The sequence below is a fragment of the Gavialis gangeticus genome, unplaced genomic scaffold (genome assembly GCF_001723915.1).
Source record: "Gavialis gangeticus isolate Ggan-Ray unplaced genomic scaffold, GavGan_comp1, whole genome shotgun sequence".
Lineage (NCBI taxonomy): Eukaryota > Metazoa > Chordata > Crocodylia > Gavialidae > Gavialis > Gavialis gangeticus.
This window is the reverse complement of record NW_017728992.1, coordinates 159,763,011-159,769,713: the sequence shown is the minus strand read 5'-3', so window position 1 is coordinate 159,769,713 and position 6,703 is coordinate 159,763,011. Positions and strand designations below refer to the sequence as shown.

At 38.1% G+C, this 6,703-nt stretch overlaps 1 protein-coding gene across 3 annotated transcripts in view; it reads left to right on the top strand.

The window, feature by feature from the left end:
• STK3 (serine/threonine kinase 3) overlaps nucleotides 1-6,703 on the top strand; it is a 439,103-nt gene that overhangs the window by 48,199 nt on the left and 384,201 nt on the right. The gene's annotated exons all lie outside the window — the stretch shown is intronic.

The following is a 6,703-nucleotide window of genomic DNA, read 5'->3' as shown; positions in this document are numbered from 1 at the left end:
ACACTTACCTCGCAGGCTCCAGGAGAAAAGTCGGGCTGAGCTGAGCTGAGTGGAGCCATGGGTGAGTGAGTCTCAGGCCCTGCTCTCCCCCTCCCCCTCTGGGCAGGGTTGGGGTTTCCTGCCCTGTTTGCAAACAGCTTTTGCAGGCTGGAGCTCAGCCAGCCTGCAGAGCTGTTTGCAAAAGCAGGAAATCCACATTTTCTCTGATAAAAAGGGGAAACTTGATTTTTCTCTGGTTTCACATGGGAAACGGAAAACCCGAATCCCTGATTATAATATCCAGATCAGGGGATAACTTAGATCAGTGTGTCTATATCTGAGCATGTGGCATTTTTTAATGGTGAGAGGTTTTTTTTTTGCAGAGCATCAACTATTAGTCATCCCACAGCAGATATATATTTCACCCCCAAGAATTAGTCAATCTCTAGGTGACACATTATCACTTTAGACATGGACAATATCATTTTGAATGCTAAACTGACTTATTTGAATGGATAAAGTTGCAGCTTATCCTGCTACACGGTATGAATCAAGTGGCTAGAAGTACAGGTATGAAATCTTAAAAAACAAACAGACCCAGTTTACTATGGTTGCTACACAAAACTGTGATACTAGACACTTTAATCTGCGTTATACCTCTAAGGAAAACCTGGTAACTATTTTAAAAAAAAAATTCTTTCTCTCCCGACTTTTTATTTAGTGCAAGAAGAACGTGCATAAATAAAATTTAGAGTGACCATAGTTAAGTGATGCTAAACTTACATAGCTGTTAAAGTTGTCTTGTCTAAAGAATTGCATTTGTAAATGCAATGATATATGTTCATATTAAATATATTTAAGTATTTGTATTAGCCTACATTTAATTCAGCATTGAGATTGATATTCAAATGGCAAAAAGTCAAGACATTCAAACACCTTAACTCTTCTCTCTGGGACAAGTCCCTGTAATAGACTCTTTTGCTGTGTGTTCATACAACGGTGACTAATTGATGCTTGTGCTTTTCAATAAATAATACATCATCACTTCATGGGAAAGGGAACAAGCATACTTGGAGCTTTTTTTAAAGATGAGATGTATGCAATTTAAAACTGTACCGTTTTTATAAATTTAAAACAGTCTTTGTAGTGGTACATATACAATGTGTGCATACTTTACTTACCTGAATCTAAGATGATTTCAAATTTGAGAGGATTCCCCAATAATTACTATATTTACTCAAATCCAGTATGAGATTTCCCCCCTCTATTCAACAGGTGGCAAGGGGGCAAATGATGGAGGGTACAGGTGGCACGGGTTGGCACCACAGGTCAGGCGAGGGGGCAAGGGCCAGGAGTCTGTTTTACCTGCCGCAGCAGTGGGGGAGACTAATATAAGAAGACTGTTCGACAAATTTTAATTTTCCATGCATAAAATCTAATTATTGGGGAGGTTATCTTATATTCTATACACAGGTGGGGCTGGAGCCAGAACTGCAGCAGCTGCCAGTCCTGGGCTGGTACTCAAATCTGAGGCATGGCTTTTTTTCCCTGACACATTGAATGGTGGATAAAAACCCCTCATATTGGATTTGAATAAATACAGTACATTGAGACCTAGTGTAAGCATGAGCCAAATGTAGATAAATGTTAGTGTAAGTTACTGTGCTGTGTACATTTGTCAATAAGGAAGTATAAATCAGTATAATTTATGCACCAAGGAGTAGAATGGATGGGTGTGTACTGAGTGAAGCAGCTTTAATAGACAGTTGTAAGAAAAAGTAAACTCCCCACCTTTTCCTTTCATCCCTACCCTTAATTGTTTTACCTGAAACCCTATATGTACATTCTTGCTTCAGTTTTTTCACGCTTACTACTGTTCTCTTGGCATACATCAGAGTCTCCCAAGGAGTCCAGTATCCCCCTCTTCCATGTGGCTTCTCTAACTCATGGAGTTTCTTTCATTTAGCCAGTTCTGTTTTCCCTTGACTGCTGTCATAGTTAAATGAAAACCCTCTATACAAAAATTTAACCCTCTGTTCTTTTCCCATACTCATGCTTCTGAGATTTTTCTTTAAGTCTCTCCAACTCCATGTTTTTCAGTCTCAATCAGTTTTTTTAGTCTTCGGCTTTCCTGTTCAGGGATTTTCCACTGTCTAACTGCCCCTAACCCCATACACAAACCTGGCAGGATTGCCTTTCCTAGGTTTTAACCATGTCATTGTCTTTGGATGGCTACTGCTTGCATAGGAATCATCAAGGTTTAAAGACGCTGTATTGTCTCTGGTCTAGGAAATACGTGATGCAACCCTGACAGAAAATGGTATTTTTACATAATTTAAGTTATTCACAATAAAGCAATTTTTTAGTGGCCTGAATTAATGTAGTAAAAGATTTCTATATTCTTACGGCATCACCTCTGTATGCTACAGAGTGTGTTATGAGCTTAAGTAATAGGAAGTGCCTTTTCCCCTGATATCGTTCTTTTCTTCCCCCTTAACATATTTACCTTCAATTTGGTATGAGATTCCCAATGTCACTTGATTCTTAACCAGGTAAGTAACTTTGTTAAGGAGAGAGAAGGGTACCAGGAAAGTTTACCTTAAGTAATGTTTATTGTTGAGCCATGCATAGTTTGGAGCTGTGAGTTCCCAAGTGACTTTCAGAATCCTTTAAAGAGCCACAGCAGTCACATAAACAAAAGATGCAAAAAAAAAAAAAGGTTTTAACCTTCATTTGGCTAATTGGAAGTGAAGATCTTAAGTACTGTTGATCTTTGTGGCAGACAAGGTATGTATGACAGTGGTGCGAGGCACTAACTGATCCCCAGTTCAGAAGGAGCTGACTCCAACTCAGTTTTGTTTCCCACTTGACAAGAGATGGGTTTGTAAGACTCACTGGGAAGATCAGGCTCCACACCCAGATTTAATGAGATTGCCTTGAACCTCAAATTGGGAAGCTGGTCTATTTGTTAAATAATTAAAGCTTATTGTGAATGCTAACTCCTTTGGGAATGTTCTTGCTGACTCAGACTATTTTTGTTCTTTTCTGTTGAGTTATTCTCTTGGCTTACAGAATGATACATTTTTAACAATAGCCAGGGATATGATTATAACAATAGCAAGGGAAATAGTATATCCTATTCTCTTCCAAAACTTCAAAGAACTGTTCTTGCTTTGCTTAAATTTTTGAAATCTTTGAGTAAGCATGAGTAGGAGAGGCTAAAAAGGAATCTTGCATGGTTCCCCACTTAGAATATTTCTCTTAGTTTTTATATTGTCAAATTACTGAGAGCTTGTTGACCTCATGTGCCCAGTCCCATATTAAAACAAGTAATTATTTCCTTTAATTGAGTACACTCCAACTTTGTGAACAGCTCACATAATTGTCAGACGAGTAGTTCAGTTTGTGGGCTAGATTTTTTCCGGGTTTGTCTTAATATATTTCCAGGTTGTCAGAAAAATGGAGGTCCTTTTCCTGGGATATGGCACATAATAAGGCTTACTGTTATATCTGATGATAAAAGTTGTTAAAGAACTTGTGTGTTCCTATTCAGTTCATCCAAAGCAACTGAGATAATTGTGTTTTCTTTAACCTTTCATGGTATCTGAATATTCTGCTCATTTTGTTATCAGCCAAACAAAAATGGCCATATCCTAATTGAATGCATGTTGCTGAATTACATTATATTTACTTTTTGGATAGGTACCCATCATTTGTTGACAGTAATTTCCTCTCTGAAGAGACAGGATATAATATATAGTATTATATAAATGTTTAGTTATAAACTATATATAAGAAGATCTAGTGGGTCTATTGCATTGTCAATGCTGAATACTTCTGGTGCATTATTTTAAAAAAAATGCTCTGTCCAGTCTGTTTTTGAAGGTCCCAAGGAATGGTATTTTCACATCGTTCCGTGGGACACTCTTCCACACTGTAATATGTTTCTCTTTGAAGATGTTTTGCTCTCTTCATTCAGGTATTTGTATTCTTTAATTTTTTAAATCTAATTTCTTGTTCTGCTTTTGTTTTTTTTGTTTTTTTTCATATTTACTAAGGGTAGCACAATTTCACATTTATCTTACCAGAAAAAACAGAGTAAACATAGCAATATAAAAAAATTGTAGAGTTCTGTTCATATTTTGTTACACGCTTATTGACTCTTAATGCAAAATTATAAATGCCCGTTTCACCTTAGTTTTTATAAATTAATAGAGAACTGTACTGTGTTCAGTGAAAAAAATAAAAAAAGGGAACTTGATGAAAACTGAGCACAGCTGTGGACACCAGTAACATGAACATCTGAACTGTATATGAAAGAGCAGTATCATAGTACTGAATATTCTTCTCTCCTGACCTTAATATAGGCTATGATTTCAAGAAAAGTGGTACGTTATCTTCTCATAGTGATAACTCTTTATGAAAATACAGATACATTTGCTTAGACAGTTATTTCAGAGTTTGAAGGAATGTTCTTGGTGTCAATAGGCAGAACCCTTTTGAGTTTGGTGAAAATTGAACTGGAAGTAAGGAAGAGGGAACACAGAGGCCACGCTCCCATGAGCAGGGGTGTGCACTTGCAATGCGGAAAAAAGCAGTGTCGCAAATTTGTATCACTGCTTTTTGCCCTGGCCCCTGCATATGGGGTTAGCACAGGGAAAAATGCTCCAGGTAGGTAGGAGAGGCTGGGGCCAGCACCTGGGCTGGTTCCAGAAGCCTTAGCTTGGGTTCTGGAGGCCTCCCAGGGCTGCAGCAGTGGTCATCTGGGCATGTGGAGCCTGACTGGCAGCTGGAGTGTGCATCTGGCTGGCCATACTCTGGTTTCGAGTGGTGCACACTGCCACCATGTGTGCCGCCCCACTTTTTTCTTGCTGCAGGTTTTCCTGACACTGGGATCTCCCAGTATCAACCCCACCGCCATGCTGCAGATTATCAGCGTGGAGAATGCCTGCATCACAAACCACGTGTGCACTCGATTGGATATGCCTAGACAGTCCATGCCATTTATTTAACAGGGTCATAGGTTCCAGCCTCTGCAGTTGTCACTAGATCAAAGAACTTGTTGATTTCTGTTACTAACACCTTCCAGCCTAAGAATATGCCTCTGTTTAGAACATTTTATGCACTGAAAGACTTCTTTCCACACAAGGAGCTGGTTGGGGTGGGGAGGGAATGGGAAATAGAGGGATGCAAGGCTTCAAGTATGTTCAGTAAACTTGGTCTGTGGAAGCATTACAGTGTGTAATCTCTAACTGAAATGGACTTTTATGTGTTCCTACTTCAGAATTTATTGAAGGTTTTAGCTGTGTTCCGTATAGCAAAGGTAATTTATAGAAGAGCTGATTTTAAATGGCTTAAAAGCTAATACTTTTTGAGGCTAAATATATATATTATTTTCAAAATATAATTGAGATGCCAGCCTGGTGAAAACAGCAGTTGGCTCTGATGGGCCTTGTGGAAATTTGTGTGACTAGAATTCTGTCTACACCACCTCTCTGCATCAGTTTTCTCTTTCACGTCGTGATATGTTATAAATTTGTGTTAGCAAGGGTTTTAGTAGCCCATACAGTGGTATTGTCTGTATATATTATTCTGAGATACTGAAAAGCTTGCTTAAATATTCTAACCATGCACTTGGTCCAATAAATGATATCACCCACAAAAGCTATTGCCTCTAATTTGTCTGTCTTTGTAACTCATTCAGTTTTTTGGACCAGTTTTTTTGTTTTTCTCTTTGTTCCTATACACCCAGTCTGTCATCCCCTTTTGTTTTTTCTTTTTCTTCTCTTGACAAGTAACTCCTAAGTAGCACTATCAGGTAACAGTAAGCTGTCAGCACTGTAAGACTCATAGTTACTGCCATTAGGAAATGCTAATGGACAGGGCTACAGCTTTGCTATTGCTAATTGTAGCTTAGCAAGAGTTTCATATGTGGGAGTTTGAGAAATTAAGAAAATATTGCATTCTCTTTATCTCCTTCCAGATTTAGGACTGCCAGTTTGTTGTGCAAACTGTATTAAGTACTTCAAGCATGGGAACTTGAGAAACCATTCTGGCCTTGTGCCATTTAGGTGGAGCTATCTGCAAGAGAGGGTGACTGATAGCCCTATTTTGCTAGGTGTCATCTGGTCTGACAGGTCTGTTGACCTAGGTTATGATTAATTGGATTAATTAGATAGCAGTTAAATGCTTTTAAATTTAATTTTTTGTTACCATATTGTCAAAACTATCTTGTCTAGTAATTCTCATTGAGGACTAAATCCATGGGCAATGTGAGCATTGAGAGGAAAACTACTTTTTTGACTAGTTGCTTTTCAGTAAAATTTTTATTTTTTTATTTATTTTTTTGGTAGAAAACAAACTTTTTAATATTGCTTAACAAATCTAAGTTTTTGAAAACTGAAATGGGCTAGCCTTGGAAATTTTAACTGTAGCTTTTATGACTTACAGAGTGGTGATGGTGGGATGATGGATATGTGCTGTCTTGTACTAAAAGAGAGAGAGAGGCCATTTCTCTTATACCAGTTAAATAAAGAAACACTATAAGGAGGTGTAACCAAAGATTTAGGGACCCTTTCAACCACTACTTTTGCATTTGTAATATTTAGATCCCACTTCTGAAACAATCTGCATGGATGAACCCCTGGTCCTATTTGAAGCTCACTTTTCTTCTACAGGCTGCTTGTACAGGCATACCTCATTTTATTGCGCTTCGCTTTATTGC